This window comes from Salvelinus alpinus, chromosome 20 (genome assembly GCF_045679555.1).
Source record: "Salvelinus alpinus chromosome 20, SLU_Salpinus.1, whole genome shotgun sequence".
In the NCBI taxonomy this organism is placed as follows: domain Eukaryota; kingdom Metazoa; phylum Chordata; class Actinopteri; order Salmoniformes; family Salmonidae; genus Salvelinus; species Salvelinus alpinus.
The window spans coordinates 17720871-17744780 of NC_092105.1; the positions used below are offsets into that span (position 1 = coordinate 17720871).

At 42.7% G+C, this 23910-nt stretch overlaps 1 long non-coding RNA gene across 1 annotated transcript; it reads right to left on the minus strand.

Annotated features, from left to right (window-relative positions):
- Positions 1-997: 997 nt before the first annotated feature.
- LOC139546392 (uncharacterized) lies at positions 998-11136 on the minus strand. Its single transcript, XR_011669216.1, has 3 exons — positions 11096-11136; positions 6978-7183; positions 998-1058 (listed from the first exon to the last, which is right to left on the minus strand). It is a non-coding gene; the product is annotated as an uncharacterized lncRNA (long non-coding RNA).
- Between the last annotated feature and the right edge of the window lie 12774 nt (positions 11137-23910).

Consider the following 23910-nt stretch of genomic DNA (forward strand, 5'->3'; position numbering starts at 1 on the left):
CTGTGTGCGGAGTTGCACACACATGCCACCAGACAGGTTATATTAAGGTGATAAATAAACAACATAGCTCATGAACAGCTTCGGGAATTCATCTGGTTTCTAAATAATTATATAGGCCTAGACTACATAATAGTATTACTAGGCCCTTTGTATTAAACCAACAAGAGATTTGTGTAAATAAGGTTTATGTCTTGACAAGCAAGCAGCTCCATAGTGTAGGCCTGTGTAAATCTTTCTGTGTCTGATATGAAAAAAGACTAAAGCACGTGGAGGACTTTGAATGCGCGTGACGAATTTCAACTCTGAATTGATACGCTTCCCGCTTCCAGGCGGGCTTACTCGAGACTGAGACTGAGGGGGAAGGTTTCGACATTACCTCCGCTTGGAAACCGAATGCTGGTTGATAATAAAATCGGCTACTTATGTAATAGGCTACTGACCCAAGCGGACCATATGAAAACTTGATTAACTGGCCTGGTGAGCTCAGCAGATGTTGCCAGGCCAGCCAGTCTCCTGAGTTAATCCATTCCCTGTAGGCTACTCCACATCATGTGCCAAAGAAATAACGCCACCTGCTGTAGAAGACAGATTTTGGGCCCAGTTATTCCTCTTGCTTTGTAAATACTGGATCTCTATGACAAGACACATCATTCACCCAAATGTCGTCAAAATTGGGCCATTCATGTATGACATATCGCGTGTGAATAACGGACGAACAGATGGACGGAGATCGATCCACAGTCCCCTCCCCGATTTCATGGTGGGGGACAACTAAACACACTTTATCTAAAGAAATTATGTTTGACAAAGATCAGGTGAGAAGGTCAGGTCAGTGTATCAAATCAAAGATGTGTTTTATCCAACTCTTCAGATTATTGCTGTCATGCGATACATATGTCCAGTATAGCATTCCAATGATAGCTAAGGAAGTTAGCTAAACTAAATCACATCCTAATGTGACCAGGACCAGGCAAATACACCACTACAGTAGAGACTGACCTGAACTCCAGCACAGTCACACTCTTCAAGCCTGGCAGTCCCCCCAGAGCATCTTCGATCTGCAAACACAACGAGGTCAACGTGAGTTCAACAGTTCATTCTGAGAATATTGCTAGTTTATGTCCTCTTTTTATTTATTTTATTTAACCCTTATTTTACAGCTCTTTAATTCCATTATTTTACTTTAATTCCATTCTTTTACTTTTAGATGTGTGTGTATTGTTGTGAATTGTTAGATACCACTGCACTGTTGGAGCTAGTAACTCAAGCATTTCACTACACCCACAATAACATTGCTAAATATGTGTATGTGACCAATACAATTTGGTATGATTTGATTTCTAGCATGGCCATCTAGTGACTACTCACTCAGACCTCTGATTGAACCTTGTTGCTAGATCCTAGTGAGTGTTTTGTGAAGAGAATCATGGTTTTGCTGACTCATGGACCCAGCATTGTGGAATACCTCCTCAGTGATAAAGTTGAATTACGTTTAATAGTGTGCCAGCAACCCTGCCATTACACCCTCTTCTACCTTCCCCAATCAATGTGGTAAATACCCTGCTTTTGCAATCACTATTATTCTGACACACTTGGCAACACAGCCGACTTCTTTAATCGTCAGATTGTGTTTTTCCGAACATGTCCGTCCCTCTCCTCCTCCTTCTTCTGTCTCTCTCCTTCTTTCATTGTCCATCTCCCTCCCCCTTTTATCACAGAGTGATAAAAGTTTAATACAGACTCGTAGCCGTGGCAATTAGCGGTGTTGAAGGTGCTGCACCGTGCACTGGGCTATTAATAGTCCTGCATTAGCCCCGCGCCATGGCAACAAAAAATTGTCAGCACCCCAACCTTCGAACTACTTCCCGTGGCTATGGACAGAGTAATAATGAGTACATTAACGGCTTCCAGGGGAGAGTCAAAAACATCTTATTTTCCCAGCAGCAGTAAAATGTCTGACCCATTTGTTCTCAGTCAAAAAGCCTTGATGGTGGAGGAAAGTTATCTGTGTGTGAGTGAGTGTGTGTGTGTCCTGCTTTCTCTATTCCAGTCTCTCTTGCGGCCTCAAGCCACATCATAAACTCTAACTTTCAGCATCTTTTCACACAGAGTATGCCTAGTGTAAAATACCAACAGTCAAATTAAGAGAATTTGAAACTGTGTGGGTTCTTTATAGTGCCCTGACAGTGTGTGTTAAAATTAACAATGAATAACTATAGCCTCAGAGTCTACAAACAAAGTGATGGATTAGGAGATGCCAGAAGAGGACAAAGGGGATGGAAAGAGTAGAAAAGGGTTGAGGGAAGATGAGAGAGAAGATTTAGAGAAGATACAGATGACAGGAGGAGCAGGATGAAAGGATAGTGAGAAAGGAGAAGGAAAGAGTGGAAGAAATAAGATGAGTACTGTAAAGGAGTGAAGTGGAGAAATGCGAGAAGGAATGCTGAAAGAGAAAGGAACAGCCCATTAGCAGCCTTAAAACCTCATTCTGGCACATTTTTTGCAAAAAAGGTCAAATGCAGCTAACGTTTTTCTCAATACATTGCTGTCAATGGGAAAAGACGAGTGTCACAGTGTTTATGTTTTTCTCAATACATTACAGTCAGTGGAAAAATATGATTGCCACAGGGTTGATGTTTATCAATAAATTGCAGTCAATTGGAAAAGATGAGTGTCAGATGGTTGATGTCCAAGTGAATACCTTGCATTCAATGAGGAAAGATTAGCATCACAATACGGACGCATAGAGAAAGACTTCAGAGACATGACGCTCCTCTCTCGCTCTCTACCTCCCTCTTTCTCCTCTCCCTCCTCCCCCTCTCCATTTTATCTCCCTCTTTCTTTCCCCCCTCCTCTCGCTCCCTCCCACCTCTCCCTCCCTCCTCTCGCTCCCTCCCTCCTCTCGCTCCCTCCCTCCTCTCGCTCCCTCCCTCCTCTCGCTCCCTCCCACCTCTCGCTCGCTCCCACCTCTCGCTCGCTCCCACCTCTCGCTCGCTCCCACCTCTCGCTCCCACCTCTCGCTCCCACCTCTCGCTCCCACCTCCAACTTTTTTATCTACTTTCCCACCTTCACAGACAGGATATTGACGCATAGATATGCATCAAGGGTATTGGAGCATAAGTCAATACATTGCATTCAAGGCAAAAAAAGACAGACAGACAGACAAACAGAAAGAAAGAAAGACAGACAGGCATATAAACTCACAGACAGACAAACAGAAAGAAAGACAGACAAGCATATAAACTCACAGACAGACAGAAAGAAAGACAGACAGGCATATAAACTCACAGACAGACAGACAGAGAGACAGACAGGCAGGCAGGAAGACAGACAAACTCTAAACTCAACCCTAAACCTTACCCTAGCTGTCCACATCCCGGCTCAACCCCAACCATAACCATAACACATTGGCCTTCACATCTTGACTCAGCTCTTGGAGTTAGGGTTGAGCTGGGATGTGGACAATAAGTTAGTGTTGTGTTATGGCTAGCATTAGGGTTGAGCCAAGATGTGGAGATGAAGCGAAGGTTAGGGTCAGGGTTAGAATTAGTGTTGAGCTGGGAGTGGACATGAAGCTAGTGTTAGGTTGAGGCTAGTGTTAGGGTTGAGCTGGGAGTGGACATGACGTTAGGGTTAGGGTTGAGGCTAGGGTTAGGGTTGAGCTGGGAGTGGACATGAAGCTAGTGTTAGGTTTGAGCTGGGAGTGGACATGAAGCTAGTGTTAGGGTTGAGCTGGGAGTGGACATGAAGCTAGGGCTAGGGTTGTGCTGGGAGTGGACATGAAGCTAGGGTTAGGGTTGAGGCTAGAGTTAGGGTTGAGCTGGGAGTGGACATGAAGCTAGTGTTAGGGTTGAGCTGGGAGTGGACATGAAGCTAGTGTTAGGGTTGAGCTGGGAGTGGACATGAAGCTAGGGTTAGGGTTGAGCTGGGAGTGGACATGAAGCTAGTGTTAGGGTTGAGCTGGGAGTGGACATGAAGCTAGTGTTAGGGTTGAGCTGGGAGTGGACATGAAGCTAGTGTTAGGGTTGAGCTGGGAGTGGACATGAAGCTAGGGTTAGGGTTGTGCTGGGAGTGGACATGAAGCTAGGGTTAGGGTTGAGGCTAGGGTTAGGGTTGAGCTGGGAGTGGACATGAAGCTAGTGTTAGGGTTGAGCTGGGAGTGGACATGAAGCTAGTGTTAGGGTTGAGCTGGGAGTGGACATGAAGCTAGGGTTAGGGTTGAGCTGGGAGTGGACATGAAGCTAGTGTTAGGGTTGAGCTGGGAGTGGACATGAAGCTAGTGTTAGGGTTGAGCTGGGAGTGGACATGAAGCTAGTGTTAGGGTTGAGCTGGGAGTGGACATGAAGCTAGTGTTAGGGTTGAGCTGGGAGTGGACATGAAGCTAGTGTTAGGGTTGAGCTGGGAGTGGACATGAAGCTAGTGTTAGGGTTGAGCTGGGAGTGGACATGAAGCTAGTGTTAGGGTTGAGCTGGGAGTGGACATGAAGCTAGGGTTAGGGTTGAGCTGGGAGTGGACATGAAGCTAGTGTTAGGGTTGAGCTGGGAGTGGACATGAAGCTAGTGTTAGGGTTGAGCTGGGAGTGGACATGAAGCTAGTGTTAGGGTTGAGCTGGGAGTGGACATGAAGCTAGTGTTAGGGTTGAGCTGGGAGTGGACATGAAGCTAGTGTTAGGGTTGAGCTGGGAGTGGACATGAAGCTAGTGTTAGGGTTGAGCTGGGAGTGGACATGAAGCTAGTGTTAGGGTTGAGCTGGGAGTGGACATGAAGCTAGGGTTAGGTTGAGGCTAGGGTTAGGGTTGAGCTGGGAGTGGACATGAAGCTAGGGTTAGGGTTGAGCTGGGAGTGGACATGAAGCTAGTGTTAGGGTTGAGCTGGGAGTGGACATGAAGCTAGTGTTAGGGTTGAGCTGGGAGTGGACATGAAGCTAGGGTTAGGGTTGAGCTGGGAGTGGACATGAAGCTAGTGTTAGGGTTGAGCTGGGAGTGGACATGAAGCTAGTGTTAGGTTGAGGCTAGGGTTAGGGTTGAGCTGGGAGTGGACATGAAGCTAGGGTTAGGTTGAGGCTAGGGTTAGGTTTGAGCTGGGAGTGGACATGAAGCTAGTGTTAGAGTTGAGCTGGGAGTGGACATGAAGCTAGGGTTAGGGTTGAGCTGGGAGTGGACATGAAGCTAGTGTTAGGGTTGAGCTGGGAGTGGACATGAATTTAGTGTTAGTGTTGAGCTGGGAGTGGACATGAAGCTAGTGTTAGGGTTGAGCTGGGAGTGGACATGAAGCTAGTGTTAGGGTTGAGCTGGGAGTGGACATGAAGCTAGTGTTAGGGTTGAGCTGGGAGTGGACATGAAGCTAGTGTTAGGGTTGAGCTGGGAGTGGACATGAAGCTAGTGTTAGGGTTGAGCTGGGAGTGGACATGAAGCTAGTGTTAGGGTTGAGCTGGGAGTGGACATGAAGCTAGGGTTAGGGCCTCAATCCTAGGCATAACCCTAACCTTAATCAAATTAACAATTAATTTGCCCCTCTCCCCACTACATGGCAGAAAGGTAGGTCTCACCTGAAGACTGGCCTAGAGTTAATGTGTTTTTGAGTGACATTGGCAGAACAGTTGAGGCTAGAAGCAAAATTCATGTATGGTCTTGTTCAACAGACGCTTCCGATGAACGCCAGCCTACCATGCGAAATGTACTCTTCACAGTGAAAACTTTGTCCCACCGAGATGAAGGCCTTTCTTCCGTAGAAAAGCATTACCTACAGCCCTCACATAACCATAATGCCCCCTGACTGCGATTGAGCTAGCTAACCGTCCTTGTACACATCCAATCGTGACCTTACAGGGATGCCCTATGTTGAGGTTCAGCTTCCTGTGGCAACAGGAATCGTCAACATGGTCCTTCACACTCCCTGCAGTTACACAAAACCACGGTCTTCCATCCTCTGTAGAATGGTAAATTCTTAATGTAAAGACTTGAAACACAGGGCATCGTTAAAAAGTGTCCCACGGAGGCCGTACATTGAATTTCAGCTTCCTGCGACTAGAGGGAAGTACTTCATTGGGGATCATAGGGGCGGTTTCAAAGGGTTAAAAAGGTTTAATCTTCCCAAATTGTACATATTTGTGATCAGGGGACCATCATGACCCGGCATATGTCATTTGAAGTCAATCGACCCAAAATCATTTTTGACCTCCATTGGACACAATGGTTTGCAGATCCAGAAACAAAGACCCTTTTTTATGAATTCTTCAACTGATTCTAAAGAGGATTTTGTTCACAATTTGATCAATTGACTTGAAAACTTGAAACTGTCTGCCTGTCTTTCTGTTTGCATAACTGCCTGTCTGTGTCTGTCTGCCTTTATGTCTGTCTACAGACAGACAGGGTGGGAGAGAGAGAGGAGGGAGAGAGATGAGGGAGAGAGAGAGAAAGATAGAGATGAGAGGAGAGGGAGGAAGGGAGGGAAAGGAGGGAGAGAAAATGGAGGGGGATGAGAGAGAGAAAGAAGGGGGATGAGAGAGAGAAAGAAGGGGGAGAGTGAGGGATGAGGAGAGAGGGGAAAGAGGTAGGGGTAGGAGGGGGGAGAGAAAGCAGAAGGGGGAGAGAGAGAGTCAACATACAGCCAGAGGTGGGAGAGAGGAGGGATAGAGAGAGATGAGAGGAAGGGGAGGCAGGGAAAGGAGAGAGACAGAATGGAGGGGGAGGAGGGAAAGAGAGAAGGGGGAGAGTGAGGGAAGGGGAGAGAAAGAGGGAGAGAGGAGAATAACAAGAAAATTGTCAACCCTGTGATACTCATCTTTCCCATTGATTGCAATGTATTGAGAAAAACATCATCAAAACATTACTTTTTTTTTTTTTTTTTTTTACAGGCCAGGATAACGATTTCCTATGATATCATGTTGGGAGGAAAGAATGTTAAGTAGGAATGAGTGAATGAGGTAGGGAAGAAGGAGAGAGATAAAGAGGGAAACAGACATTTCTGAGTCGTACCTTGTCAATGAACTGCTGGTTGAGTGTCTGGTACTGGAAGCTGGCAGTGTCTCTTAGAGCATCGCTGTACCTCTCTCCCTTCAGCAAGATACTCAGCTCAACCACCTGCTCCAACTGGGCCCGCGTAGGACGAACCAACACTTCCATCTCTATATCATTGGTGGGTTCTGTGGGAAGCTCCACCTCTGCCCCTTCTATGATGACCTCTGGGGGTTAGGGAGAGAAAGGTTGGTGTTTTTAAGAAAGCAACACTTTTCTTAAAACACTGATGTCTGATTCAACTTAATCAAGCTCTTTATATTTAGTTAATTAGCCAACTCAGGTACATTGGTAATGGTCTGGAACAAAAGCCTGCACAAAGTTGTGGGACCCAGATCAGTATGTTCTTTAGACAAATCCTGGAAAAGTGTACCTAGGGCTGTTGGTGGTGACCATATTACCGCCACAAAGAGAGTCATGAGTCATGACCGCAGTGAAATTCCATGTGATTGTTCATGGTAATCTCCTCTTATGCACTCAGGACATGTGTTGGTATTAACCAACTCACTAACGAACATCAGGTCCTAATGGCCTGGTACTCAGGCCTCTATTGTCCTTCCATCAGGTCCTAATGGCCTGGTACTCAGGCCTCTATTGTCCCTCCATCAGGTCCTAATGGCCTGGTACTCTGCGCTCTGTTGTCCCTCCATCAGGTCCTAGTGGACTGGTACTCAGCGCTCTGTTGTCCCTCCATCAGGTCCTAATGGTCCCGTGTGGCTCAGTTGGTAGAGCATGGCGCTTGCAACGCCAGGGTTGTGGGTTCATTCCCCACGGGGGGACCAGGATGAATATGTATGAACTTTCCAATTTGTAAGTCGCTCTGGATAAGAGCGTCTGCTAAATGACTTAAAATGTAGAAAAAAATAAATAAAAATGTAATGGCCTGGTACTCAGGGCTCTATTGTCCCTCCATCAGGTCCTAATGGCCTGGTACTCAGGGCTCTGTTGTCCCTCCACCAGGTCCTAATGGCCTGGTACTCAGCACTCTGTTGTCCCTCCATCAGGTCCTAGTGGACTGGTACTCAGCGCTCTATGGTTCCTCTAACAACTCTGACATCAATCTAAAATCACATCAAACACTTATCATCAAAACAGTATCATGCTTTTAAAACTCACCTCACTGTGATTGATCAATTTGAAGTACTACAGGTTGAAACTGAGTGGAAAACATGGTCATTGTGGATGTTGTTTCAAAGCCAAACAATGAAATGGACAGCACTTTCTAAGGTGATGATTAATTAAAAACCCTCATATGCATATTAGAGTTTATGCATCCGCACTGGCCTATACAGTATACGAGCCCAATCCCCCCCCCCAAAACTGAATTAAAATAATGATAGTGCCATTATACAATACATAGCCTACCGCAGTTTACGCACAGCAGATTTGTATTTATTTTTAAAACTGATTTAAGATTTGGTACAGAATTGGATTAGCCTACAGTTCATTTGAAAATATTCAGATCCCTTGACTTTTTCCTAATTTTGATACGTTACATCCTTATTCTAAAATGGATTTTTTTTTAAATGTCACCTCGTCAATCTACACACAACACCCTGTAATGACAAAACAAAAACCTTCACATAAATATTCAGACTTTTTACTCAGTACTTTGTTGAATCACGTTTGGAAGCGATTACAGCCTTAAGTCTTCTTGGGTATGACACTACAAGCTTGGCACACCTGTATTTGGGGAGTTTCTCCCATTCTTCTCTGCAGATCCTCTCAAGCTCTTTCAGGTTGGATGGGGAGCTGCACAGCTATTTTCAGGTCTCTCCAGAGATGTTCGATCAGGTTCAAGTCCGGGCTCCAGCTGGGCCACTCAAGGACATTCAGAGACTTGTCCCGAAGCCACTCCTGCGTTGTCTTGGCTGTGAGCTTAGGGTCGTTGTTCGGTTGGAATGTGAACCTTCCCCCCAGTCTGAGGTCCTGAGCGCTCTGGAACAGGTTTTCATCAAGGATCTCTCTGTACTTTGCGCCGTTCATCTTTCCCTCGATCCTGACTAGTCTCCCAGTCCCTGCCACTGAAAAACATCCCCACAGCATGACGCTGCCACCACCATTCTTCACCGTAGGATGGTGCCAGGTTTCCTCCAGATGTGACGCTTGGCATTCATGCCAAAGAGTTCAATCTTGTTTTCATCAGACCAGAGAATCTTGTTTCTCATGGTCTGAGTCCTTTGGTGCCTTTTGGCAAACTCCAAGCGGGCTGTCATGTGCCTTTTACTGAGGAGTGGCATCCATCTGGCCACTCCACCATGAAATTCTGATTGGTGGGATGCTGCAGAGATGGTTGTCCTTCTGGAAGGTTCTCCCATCTCCACAGAGGAACTCTGTAGTTCTGTCAGAGTAACCATCAGGTTCTTTGCTCCAACATGCACTTTCAACTGTGGGACCTTATACACACAGGTGTGTGCCTTTCCAAATCATGTCCAATAAATTGAATTTACCACAGGTGGACTCCAGTCAAGTCTTTTTCATTATGGGGTATTGTGTTTAGATTTATGAGGGGGGAAATTATGTAATCAATTTTAGAATAAGGCTGTAACATAACAAAATGTGGAAAAAGTCAAGGGGTCTGAATACTTTCTGAATGCACTGTATACTCCAAAATTGAATAAATTCTAGTAATCGCCTTTGAGGGCATTTTTTATATTTTCATAATTAATAGGCTGACACATTTCCTTTAGCTACAGAATATCTCACCAACATGTTTTCCATCTCCTCCCCTATCTCTTTCATTCCATTCTCAAGCGCGCAGAGAAAGGGTCTGTCCACAGTTGAATTAAATATGTTTCTTGTGAAAACATGTTACTATCGATGAACAGGGTTGGAGAGCCCATGGCATGCAGAGTTTTGGCAGAATATCACCTGTCGCACAGCGAGAGGCTGCATGCTCCTCAAACAGTGGTTGATGCGTGGAGTGAAATAACCAGAGTAGCCTACCCAGCATGATTGAAAACAAACCAGCAGGAAAGTGGCCTCCATTCACTATTCCAGTGCATATGGATGACATGTCTTTTTACCCCTGTTCCTGTTACTGCCCATTTCATAATGGGCCATTCTAAATCTAAACTCATTTGACATATTAGTAAAGACAAGACTCAATTGATAATAGTCTGATGGGTGAAAATATGGCCACTTGATGAGAGAAGAGCTGTGCAGCCTGAGGCAAGGAACAGAGCACAAGCTTTTTTTGCGACTTTCTCAAATCATCAAGAGCCTATAGTCGCATCATGCAGCCCATATACGTTTTGATTTCTAAGGTTCGTATCATTCAAAACTAAAGTTACCGAATAACTCTAAATCTATCTTATAGAACCTGTTTCAAATTATCACTTTTACTTCAACATAACCACTTCATATGTACACTCGCTCTGGAATGGGAAAAATATCCTTTCTATTTTATTCAGCTAAGTTGAATTATATTCTTCTTACTATAAAATCATATAAGATAAAATAATAGCATGGGACTTATAAGCATCTATTGTCAGCTAAATGAACAAGCCTACATCCTATGGCATGGTAGCATAGCCAGAGAACATACAGTAGGCAAACTCATATTCTGTTCTTCTGAAATACATTTTCTTCATATCATAATATGTCTTTAGAACAGACTAAAATAAATAACTGATTTATTGTGATGGTGTATATGAAATTGATATATTAGACTTTTGTATGCGGGTTGTATGCATGGAGAACTGGAGATGCTAAACGTGTTTATGCTAATTAAAATTAAAATTACCATGAGACCGGCAGTCTTTTGCACGACAATAACCAGCTGATGAAATTCATGACTGCCACAGCACTATGTGTACCACAACACATCGATAGTCAGAGGCATTGCTTGGCTTGAGCCCGTGATGTGGGGCAAGAAATCAATAGCCAGAGGGGTTTGGTGTGGGTGAACTCTGTGGATGCGCTGCTTACTAATGTGGATTAGACAGCTATAGTGGGCTATTACCGGTCTGAGCACATCACAGAGCAGAGAGAAGGAGATGGAGAGAGAGAGAGAGAGGTAACAGAGAGAGAAAGGATGGAGGGATAAGGAAGGTGTAAAAGGTTTGTGTGACACTGACCTCCTTGCGCCTCCTGTTCTGTGGCTGGAGTCGGGGTGCTGTGGAAAAACAACACACACTCACAGTTAAGAGGTTTCACTCAGAGATCAAATCAAATTCTAAAAATGTTTTCTTATCATTGTTAAGAAGCACAAAACTATCTGGTGTTCTACTTGTAGTGGAGCCAGAGAGGTAGATACTATGTATCTGCAGCCATAGAGATAGATACTATGTATCTGCAGCCATAGAGGTAGATACTATGTATCTGCAGCCATAGAGATATATACTATGTATCTGCAGCCATAGACATAGATACTATGTATCTGCAGCCATAGACATAGATACTATGTATCTGCAGCCATAGAGATAGATACTATGTATCTGCAGCCATAGAGGTAGATACTATGTATCTGCAGCCATAGACATAGATACTATGTATCTGCAGCCATAGAGATAGATACATAGTATCTGCAGCCATAGAGGTAGATACTATGTATCTGCAGCCATAGACATAGATACTATGTATCTGCAGCCATAGAGATAGATACTATGTATCTGCAGCCATAGAGATAGATACTATGTATCTGCAGCCATAGAGGTAGATACTATGTATCTGCAGCCATAGACATAGATACTATGTATCTGCAGCCATAGAGATAGATACTATGTATCTGCAGCCATAGAGATAGATACTATGTATCTGCAGCCATAGAGATAGATACTATGTATCTGCAGCCATAGAGATAGATACCATGTATCTGCAGCCATAGAGGTAGATACCATGTATCTGCAGCCATAGAGGTAGATACCATGTATCTGCAGCCATAGAGATAGATACCATGTATCTGCAGCCATAGAGGTAGATACCGCGTATCTGCAGCCATAGACATAGATACTATGTATCTGCAGCCATAGAGATAGATACTATGTATCTGCAGCCATAGAGATAGATACTATGTATCTGCAGCCATAGAGATAGATACTATGTATCTGTAGCCATAGAGATAGATACTATGTATCTGCAGCCATAGAGATAGATACTATGTATCTGCAGCCATAGAGGTAGATACTATGTATCTGCAGCCATAGACATAGATACTATGTATCTGCAGCCATAGAGATAGATACTATGTATCTGCAGCCATAGAGATAGATACTATGTATCTGCAGCCATAGAGGTAGATACTATGTATCTGCAGCCATAGACATAGATACTATGTATCTGCAGCCATAGAGATAGATACTATGTATCTGCAGCCATAGAGATAGATACTATGTATCTGCAGCCATAGAGATAGATACCATGTATCTGCAGCCATAGAGATAGATACCATGTATCTGCAGCCATAGAGGTAGATACCATGTATCTGCAGCCATAGAGGTAGATACCATGTATCTGCAGCCATAGAGATAGATACCATGTATCTGCAGCCATAGAGGTAGATACCGCGTATCTGCAGCCATAGACATAGATACTATGTATCTGCAGCCATAGAGATAGATACTATGTATCTGCAGCCATAGAGATAGATACTATGTATCTGCAGCCATAGAGATAGATACTATGTATCTGTAGCCATAGAGATAGATACTATGTATCTGCAGCCATAGAGATAGATACTATGTATCTGCAGCCATAGAGGTAGATACTATGTATCTGCAGCCATAGAGATAGATACTATGTATCTGCAGCCATAGAGATAGATACTATGTATCTGCAGCCATAGAGGTAGATACTATGTATCTGCAGCCATAGAGGTAGATACTATGTATCTGCAGCCATAGAGGTAGATACCATGTATCTGCAGCCATAGAGATAGATACTATGTATCTGCAGCCATAGACATAGATACTATGTATCTGCAGCCATAGAGATAGATACTATGTATCTGCAGCCATAGAGGTAGATACTATGTATCTGCAGCCATAGACATAGATACTATGTATCTGCAGCCATAGAGATAGATACTATGTATCTGCAGCCATAGAGATAGATACTATGTATCTGCAGCCATAGAGGTAGATACTATGTATCTGCAGCCATAGAGATAGATACTATGTATCTGCAGCCATAGAGGTAGATACTATGTATCTGCAGCCATAGACATAGATACTATGTATCTGCAGCCATAGAGATAGATACTATGTATCTGCAGCCATAGAGATAGATACTATGTATCTGCAGCCATAGAGGTAGATACTATGTATCTGCAGCCATAGACATAGATACTATGTATCTGCAGCCATAGAGATAGATACATAGTATCTGCAGCCATAGAGGTAGATACTATGTATCTGCAGCATTAGAGATAGATACTATGTATCTGCAGCCATAGAGATAGATACCATGTATCTGCAGCCATAGAGGTAGATACCATGTATCTGCAGCCATAGAGGTAGATACTATGTATCTGCAGCCATAGAGGTAGATACCATGTATCTGCAGCCATAGAGATAGATACCATGTATCTGCAGCCATAGAGATAGATACTATGTATCTGCAGCCATAGAGGTAGATACTATGTATCTGCAGCCATAGAGGTAGATACCATGTATCTGCAGCCATAGAGATAGATACTATGTATCTGCAGCCATAGAGGTAGATACCATGTATCTGCAGCCATAGAGATAGATACCACGTATCTGCAGCCATAGAGATACAGTAGATACCGTTTATCTGTTTATACAATGTGCCAAGCTGTTAGCGTCATACCCAAGAAACTTGAGGGTGTAATCACTGCCAAAGGTGCTTCAACAAAGTACTGAGTAAAGGGTCTGAATACTTATGTAAATGTGATATTTCAGTTTTTAATTTTGAATGCATTTGCAAACATTTCTAGAAACCTGTTTTGCTTCGTCATTATGGGGTATTGTGTGTAGATTGATGACGATTATTATTTTTGGGATCCATTTTAGAATAAGGTGGTAACATAAGAAAATGTGGAAAAAGTCAAGGGGTCTGAAAATGTTCCCAAATGAACTGTACGGCCACAGCAATGGGGGAGAGGATGAGGAGTAATATGGCCAGGTAAGGTTGAAGAACCTTCAGAACTTTACCTGCACATATGTAGCCATGAGTTGTTGGGCTCACTACAGTTGGTGGAGCAGGAGTAGAGAGAGAGAGAGCAGCAATGGGGAAAAGAATGAGACACATGTAAGACAAGGGTAATTCACAGTGAATACCCTCCAAGAAATGTTACAATGGCAATGAAAGTAACTATGACAGGATTACATACTTTACCTTTTTAACCCTGTCAGCAACGTTCTCTGAAATGGCAAAGATGGAAGACAGAAATGATACAACAGCAAGTAACGATTGAAGCGTGAATATAGTAGTTACACACACACATACAAATTACAGCTGAAAGCCATCACAATTTGGATGAATAATGATGTAGAAGTTGCAGACATACAGTACCAGTCAAAAGTTTGGACACACCTACTCAATGCAGTGATGACACACACCTCATGTTTATATGGCTGAGAACTGTAGCATATCCAGAGCCTTCATAAAGTATTCATACCCCTTGACTTATTCCACATTTTACTATTTTCTACATTGTAGAATAATAATGAACACATCAAAACTATGGAATAACACATATGGAATCATGTAGAAACTAACAAAGTGTTAGGCAAATCAAAATATATTTTAGACTCTTTAAAGTAGCCACCCTTTGCCTTGATGACAGCTTTGCACACTGTCATTCTCTCAACCAGCTTCACCTGAAATGCTTTTCCAACAGTCTTAAAGGAGTTCCCTTATGATGAGTACTTGTTGGCTGCTTATCCTTCACTCTGCCGTCCAACTCATCCCAAACCATCTTAATTGGGTTGAGGTCGGTGATTGTAGAGGCTAGGTCATCTGATACAGCACTCCATCACTCTCCTTCTTGGTCAAATAGCCCTTACACAACCTGGAGGTGTGCTGGGTTATTGTCCTGTTGAAAAACAAATGATAGTCATAATAAGCGCTAACCAGATGGGATGGCGTGTGCAAGAATGCTGTGGTAGCCATGCTGGTAAAGTGTCCCTTGAATTCTAAATAGATCACAGACAGTGTCACCAGCAAAGCATACCCACACCATCACACCTCCTCCTCCTCCATGCTTCATGGTGGGAACGACACACATGCGGAGTTCAACCGTTCACCTACTCTGTGTCTCACAAAGACACGGCGATTGGACCCAAAAATCTCAAATTTGGACTCATCAGACCAAAGAACAGATTTCCACCGGTCTAATGTCCATTGCTCGTGTTTCTTGGCCCAAGCAAGTCTCTTCTTATTATTTGTGTCCTTTAGTAGTGGTATCTTTGCAGCAAATCGACCATGAAGGCCTGATTCACGCAGTCTCCTCTGAACAGTTGATGTTGAGATGTCTCTGCTACTTGAACTCTGTGAAGCATTTATTTGGGCTGCAATTTCTAAGGCTGGTAACTCTAATTAACTTATCCTCTGCAGCAGAGGTAACTCTGGGTCTTCCATTCCTGTGTCGGTCCTCATAAGAGCCAGTTTCATCGCAGCTCTTATGAAGGTCAGTCCTAATTGACTGACCTTCATGTCTTAAAGTAATGATGGACTGTCGTTTCTCTTTGCTCATTTGAGATGTTCTTGCCATAATATGGACTTGGTCTTTTACCAAATAGGGTAAAAAAATATATATCTTCTGTATACAAACCCTGCCTTGTCACAACACAACTGATTGGCTCAAATGCATTAAGAAGGAAATAAATTCCATAAATGACCTTTTTTTTTTAAATTTAAATTTTCTCCCCAATTTTCGTGGTATCCAATCGCTAGTAATTACTATCTTGTCTCATCGCTACAACTCCCGTACGGGCTCGGGAGAGACGAAGGTCGAAAGTCATGCGTCCTCCGAAGCACAACCCAACCAAGCCGCACTGCTTCTTAACACAGCGCGCCTCCAACCCGGAAGCCAGCCGCACCAATGTGTCGGAGGAAACACCGTGCACCCGCCCCCCTCGGTTAGCGCGCACTGCGCCCGGCCCGCCACAGGAGTCGCTGGAGCGCGATGAGACAAGGATATCCCTACCGGCCAAACCCTCCCTAACCCGGACGACGCTAAGCCAATTGTGCGTCGCCCCACGGACCTCCCGGTCGCGGCCGGCTGCGACAGAGCCTGGGCGCGAACCCAGACTCTGGTGGCGCAGCATAGCACTGCGATGCAGTGCTCTAGACCACTGCGCCACCCGGGAGGCCCTACATAAATGAACTTTTAACAAGGCACACCTGTTAATTGAAATGCATTCCAGGTGACCACCTCATGAGGCTGGTTGAGAGAATGCCAAGAGTGTGCAAAGCTGTCATCAAGGCAAAGGGTGGCTACTTTGAAGAATCTAAAATATGTTTTGACATGTTGAACACTTGCTTGGGCTATGTTATTTCATAGTTTTGGTGTGTTCAATATTATTCTACGGTGTAGAAAATAGCAAAAATAAAGAAAAACTCTTGAATGAGTTGGTGTGTCCAAACTTTTGACTGTACTGTACATGATGATGGTAATTTCATGGAGACTAGAGAGACTCACACTCTCAACCAGGGCCAGGTGCTCCTTTGATTGGCTAAAGTTTTTGCCCATCGCCAGAGCGGTGGCTGTGCCGTCCAGGCATTGGCTCATCCAGGTCTGGTACTCTTCCTGGTTCGGGAGGCGGTCCCAGAAGATCTTGAAGGCCTCCCACACCGTCTCCTGACACACTGAACACACACAGGTCACATATTGGCGAAAGAACCCATTCTTTCTGTCTCTGAGGATTACAAGAGGCATTGATGAAAACTACAGCACGCAGGCTGTGGCTGTCTAGTTCTAGAGCTGTGACCCCTGAGGTAAATCTTAGCTGGCATATTAGCTCATGTGTCGATCACAGTGTGACTATAAGTGTTACAGTACATAACCCCCGCCAGGTCAGAGTTAACTGATTCCATGTTTAGCTCTGCCACAGCAGGGTTGTGGTTACGCAGACATGCTGTGTGCCTATCTGCCTGACCTCAGTATCACTCTCCACTGTCATGCCACTGCCAAACCAGTGATGTAACCCTTCTCCATAAATCAGCTTACAAGTCACCTACCCAATGACCTGCAGCTACCTACCCAACCCTCACTGCTTTTCCTCTACATCTACACTCTTAAGAAAAAGGGTTCCAAAAGGGTGTCCTGTGTCCTGTGTCCCTACAGGAGAACCATTTTTGGCTTCAGGTATAACCCTTTTTGGTTGCAGGTAGAACCCTTTTGGGTGCCATGTAGAACCCTCTATGGAAATGGTTTTTACATGGAACCCAAAAAGGTTCTACCTGGAAGCAAAAGGGTTCTACCTGGAAGCAAAATTTGTTATCCTGTAGGGACAGCCAAAAACCCTTTTAGGTTCTAGATAGCACTTTTTTTCTAAGAGTGTACTGTATCATCCCTGGACCCAAATTATTTCCCCAATCCCCATATCATCAAGCTTCTCCCTGGGTTAATACGTTAAAGATGAGTTCATACAGGAAAGTATCTGCCCAAAACCATAACGCTGTCCCAACTATTCTCTTCCCAATTCAACTCATCTACATGAGAAGAGTTGTAACGTTAATGTTTTGCTAAAGTTGGCAACCTCGTGACCGCGAACTAGTCATACAAGAGGGAGATGTAGCCTACACACAACAGCTGGCTGGACCGGATCGTTTTTCTCTAGTGGCATTTTGTTATTTCATTACTACTAATATGTGATTGAGGTATACATGTTTGATATAATAACCTATATAATATTGCACTATATTTCCTCAATCATTGTGCTTATCTCACCTACCTGCATCTATACTCTGACATTCACCAACCACAGCCCTGGTCTAAAGAGCTACAGGGTGGGATGTGTTCCAGTCCAGCTGGAGGAAGGTCTTGATGAGCAGATGTTGAGTTGAATCAGGTCTGTTAGTAAGTGCTGGGCTGAAACTAAAGTTTTGGTTGCCAAATTGGACCAATCTCTTGAAAGTCATTATTTTATTTATTTATTTATTTACTGTACAACGAAAACACCCTGTAATAGCTTGGTAGTACTTTATAATAACTGCATGTAATAAAGCATTCATAATGGATTTGTAAATAATTTATTCATAATTTATTAATCGGTGCTCCATTCAAATAAAATCTAATGAATTCAAGTTTTATTGGTCAACATACACATTTTTAGCTGATGTTATTGCGGGTGTAGCGAAATGCTTGTGTTCCTAGCACCAACAGTGCAGTAATATCTAACAATTCACAACAATACACACAAATCTAAAGTAAAAGAATGGAATTAATAAATATATAAATATTAGGGCGAGCAACGTCAGAACGCCATTGATGTTTATTATACGTCCTTATAAACCATTTACTACTAATCATTAGTTAAGTATTTTGTGGGCTGTATTGAGTGGCCAGTGTAATTTCTCACAAAAAGATGGACATGTCATTGGTAGACATTCCAACAATCCCAATGCTCCTTAAGGTCTCAAAATATTCTAGAACATATCAATGGTAAAACAATAAGCACACAACACAGGACGTTAAAGGAAATATATCTAACATTTTATTCACACAAACGATTGTGAAACAACTGTTGCAAGGACTTGAGGAAGAGTTGTAACTTTAATGTTTTGCTAAAGTTGGCAGCCTCGCGACCGCGAACTAATCATACAACAGGGAGATGTAGCCTGTACGGTTTGCAGGTAGAAATGTTACATACTGTATACAACATTTAAATCTTCCAGTGCTTCAGTCTTTTAACCGCAGACAAATAGCAACAACAAAAAGGACAGCGCAACTTGCGGACCGCGGCGCAAGAGCAGCAACACAGATGAATGAATAACAGCGCACATGGGAAAATAGAGCTTCTGTTGTGATCAAAGCAGAAATAGCCTATATGAAAGTAAGAGAAAGCGTAAACATTGTTTCTAGTTGAGGTTAGTTACAAGTCAAGTGTTCTGGCTTTGCATCAGTTCAAAAGATTGACGAGTGACTGAAGTGACCCCTGAGGAAGAGCTGGCAGATCAGCTCAATTAGACAACACAACTGAAAAATGTACATTTTTCCAAATGAGAGGATTGCATGAACTATTCTGTATGCATGCTAAGCGTTGGACAAAACTGATGAATAGGAGCTTCATGTCAAATATAATGTTCATTAGTATCACATGGAATTCTTGTCTCATCCCATTTTCGTAAACTAAAATGAAAAGTCATTTGTAATAGTTATCCTTTTTTCCATAGCATCTCATCTCTATAGTAGGTCGTTGGCGAGTATTTTTCGTCAGTTATTGTTGAGGAGATTAACACTGCCATGTCAGCTAAAGCTTTTTAAATTGGTAAAGTAGTCTAGTAAACTAACTTGTAGTGATCATGATTGAATTACCAACCGGGCACGCTCCCCAACTAAATGCATCTTGGGGCCCACAAAAGGCTAGGCCCTAAGACAATGCATCCATCCGCTGCTGCCAAGAAACGCTTATGTTAGCATTTTTGGACTAAAAACGGTATTTTACTCAGCATACTCAGTGTGTCTGAAGGTACATATCACACTATTACAACAGTAGACCGTTTTGTAATAAAAGTTTCAATATATTTTGTGTGCTTATTGTTTAACCATTGATATGTTCTCAGGGCCATTTTGAGCATCAGATACTGCTGGAATGTCTACCAATGGCATGTCCATCTTTTTGTGAGAAATTACACTGGTCACTCAAAACATTTATAAAATATTTCTAAAGTGTAAATAGCCAACACAAAAAAATGAAACTAATGATTATTAAATGATGTAAACCATATGCCATGGCCGTCTCCGTCACCAGAGCTTAACCCAATTGAACACTTACAGGAGATTCTGGAGTGAGACAGCGTTTTCCACCACCATTAACAAAACTCCAAATGATGGAATTAAGGACCTACAGATAACTGCCAAAATAAAGGAAAGGGCAACATAAAGTGTCTTAATAAGGTGTTGGGCACCACGAGCCAGAACAGATTCAATGCACCTTGGAATAGATTCTACAAGCGTCTGGAACTCTATTGGAGGGATGTGACACCATTCTTCCACGAGAAATTACATAATTTGGTGTTTTGTTAATGGTGGTGGAAAACGCTGTCTCAGGCGTCACTCCAGAATCTCCTGTAAGTGTTCAATTGGGTTAAGCTCTGGTAACGGAGATGGTCATGGCATGTGGTTTACATCATTTTCATGCTCATCAAACCATTCAGTAACTACACGTGCCCTGTGGATGGGGGCATTGTCCTGCTATGGGGGTATAGCCACGGTAGCCAAATTAATGCCCAGCATTTTTATACATGACCCTAAGCATGATGGGATGTTAATTGCTTAATTAACTCAGAAACCACACCCGTGTGGATGCGCCTGCTTTCAATATACTTTGTATCCCTCATTTACTCTCGTGTTTCCATTATTTTGGCAGTTACTTGTATATTAAACATCTTGGGAATGATCTTATGAATCGTTATTAAATACTTTAAAAGTTGTTTATAAATGTATGAATAACTAGGTTACCAACATTTACAATTATGGGAGTAATTAATGAATAAATTATTTACTAATCCTTTATAAATGCTTTATTATGTGGAGTTGTAAAGTGCTACCAATACTATTCATCCTACTATACTATTCATCCTACTATACTATTCATCCTACTATACTATTCATCCTACTATACCTATACTATTCATCCTACTATACTATTCATCCTACTATACCTATACTATTCATCCTACTATACTATTCATCCTACTATACCTATACTATTCATCCTACTATACTATTCATCCTACTATACCTATACTATTCATCCTACTATACTATTCATCCTACTATACTATTCATCCTACTATACCTATACTATTCATCGCGAGACAATGCCGGGAGACTCCAGAGTTAGCCAAAAAGCCAAGGATGGAATGTTAGCAACCCTCTAACTTAGTCCAGCCAGGTCAGTGTCTCAGTAGCCCACAAGACTGGAATCCCATACAGAGCTATCCTGCACACTGACCACTGATTAGTCCGACTACAGGCCCTACAGACTCACTCACTCCACCATCTCAAAAGCTCCTCCCTCTCAAAACCCTAAGCCTCTCTCTCTCACCTTGAGTGGCTGGACACATGTTCTAAGAGTTTGACTTTTAACCTGCCTGCTCACGCCCAACATCCTTCTCAGAGTCAGGAATGTCTCTCCCTCCCCCTCTGTGTAGGTGCTGCTACCTGGCTCAAGTCTCTAAATGGGCTTATCCTCACATACAGTGCGACATACAGTGCGACCTACAGTGTGACATACAGTGCGACCTACAGTGTGACATACTTATTGCCAGGAAATTCATCTAAAGTAGAGCAGATGTTGCCTGAAAATTGGATGTTGAAGAGGGAAAATACTTTAGGTTGAGACCCAAATCTCAATACGGTGATGACATACACCTCATCTTTTTAGGGCTGTAGTGCCTTCATAACATTTTCATACCCCTTGACTTATTCCACATTTTGTTGTGTTACAGCCTGAATCTCAAATATAATGTCACGCCCTGGCCTTAGTATTCTTTGTTTTCTTTATGTTTTTTAGTTAGGTCAGGGTGTGACATGGGGAATGTATGTGTTTTTGTAGTGTCTAGTGTAGTTGTCTAGTTATGTCTATGGCTGCCTAGATTGGTTCTCAATTAGAGGCAGCTGTGGTTCATTGTCTCTGATTGAGAGCCATATTTAAGGCAGTCATAGGCATTGGGGTTTTGTGGGTAATTGTCTGTGTCTATGTTGCATGTTTGCACTTAGTCTTTGATAGCTTCATGTTTGTTGTTTTGTTTCGTTGTCCTTCTTCTAATAAAGAGAAGATGTATTTTCCACACGCTGCGCCTTGGTCCTCTCTCTCTCCCATTGACGATCGTGACATATAAAATATATTTTGATTTGTTTAATACTTTTTTGATAATTCCATATGTGTCATTTCATAGTTTTGATGTCTTCACTATTATTCTACAATAGTAAAAAAAATAAACTGCAATGAGTAGGTGTGTCCAAACTTTTGACTGGTACTTTAAGTATTCACACCCTTGAGTCAATACATGTTAGAATCACGTTTGGCAACGATTACATCTGTGTATTTCTGGGTAAGTCTCTAAGAGTTTTGCACACCTGGACTGTACAATAATTTCACATTATTCTGTAAAAAATTATCCAAGCTCTGACAAGTTGGTTATTGATCATTGCTAGACAGCCATTTTCATGTCTTGCCATAGATTTTCAAAACAATTTAAGTCAAACTGTAGCTAGACCACTCAGGAACATTCAATGTAATTTTGGTAAGCAACTCCAGTGTATATTTATTCTTGTTTTTTAGGTTATTGTCCTGCTTAAAGGTGAATTTGTCTCCCAGTGTCTGTTGGTATGCAGACTGAACCAGGTTTTCCTGTTGGATTTTGCCTGTGCTTAGCTCTATTCCATTTTTTATTTTTTTATTTTTTTAACTCCCTAGTCCATGCCGATGACAAGCATACCCATGACATGATGCAGCCACCACCATGCTTGAAATAATGAAGTGGTACTCAGTGATGTGTTTTGTTGGATTTACCTCAGCGCCTAATTGCAAACAGGATTTTTGTCTAAAAAATGTTTGACAAAGCTGTTGAGCAGCAACTCACTGCCTTCCTGAAGACAAACAATGTATACGAAATGCGTCAGTCTGGTTTTAGACCCCATCATAGCACTGAGACTGCACTTGTGAAGGTGGTAAATTACCTTTTAATGGCTTCAGACCGAGGCTCTGCATCTGTCCTCGTCCTCCTAGACCTTAGTGCTGCTTTTGATACCATCGATCACCACATTCTTTTGGAGAGATTGGAAACCCAAATTGGTCTACACGGACAAGTTCTGGCCTGGTTTAGTTCTTATCTGTCGAAAAGATATCAATTTGTCTCTGTGAATGGTTTGTCCTCTGACAAATCAACTGTAAAGTTCGGTGTTCCTCAAGGTTCCGTTTTAGGACCACTATTGTTTTCACTATATATTTTACCTCTTGGGGATGTCATTCGAAAACATAATGTTAACTTTCACTGCTATGCGGATGACACACAGCTGTACATTTCAATGAAACATGGTGAAGCCCCAAAATTGCCCTCCCTAGAAGCCTGTGTTTCAGACATAAGGAAGTGGATGGCTGCAAACGTTCTACTTTTAAACTCGGACAAAACAGAGATGCTTGTTCTAGGTCCCAAGAAACAAAGAGATCTTCTGTTGAATCTGACAATTAATCTTGATGGTTGTACAGTCGTCTCAAATAAAACTGTGAAGGACCTCGGCGTTACTCTGGACCCTGATCTCTCTTTTGACGAACATATCAAGACTGTTTCAAGGACAGCTTTTTTCCATCTACGTAACATTGCAAAAATCAGTAACTTTCTGTCCAAAAATGATGCAGAAAAATTATTCCATGCTTTTGTTACTTCTAGGTTAGACTACTGCAATGCTCTACTTTCTGGCTACCTGCATAAAGCACTAAATAAACTTCAGTTAGTGCTAAATACGGCTGCTAGAATCCTGACTAGAACCCCAAAATGTTATCATATTACTCCATTGCTAGCCTCCCTACACTGGCTTCCTGTTAAGGCCAAGGCTGATTTCAAGGTTTTACTCCTAACCTACAAAGCATTACATGGGCTTGCTCCTACCCATCTTTCCGATTTGGTCCTGCCGTACATACCTACACGTACGCTACGGTCACAAGACACAGGCCTTCTAATTGTCCCTAGAATTTCTAAGCAAACAGCTGGAGGCAGGGCTTTCTCCTATAGAGCTCCATTTTATGGAATGGTCTGC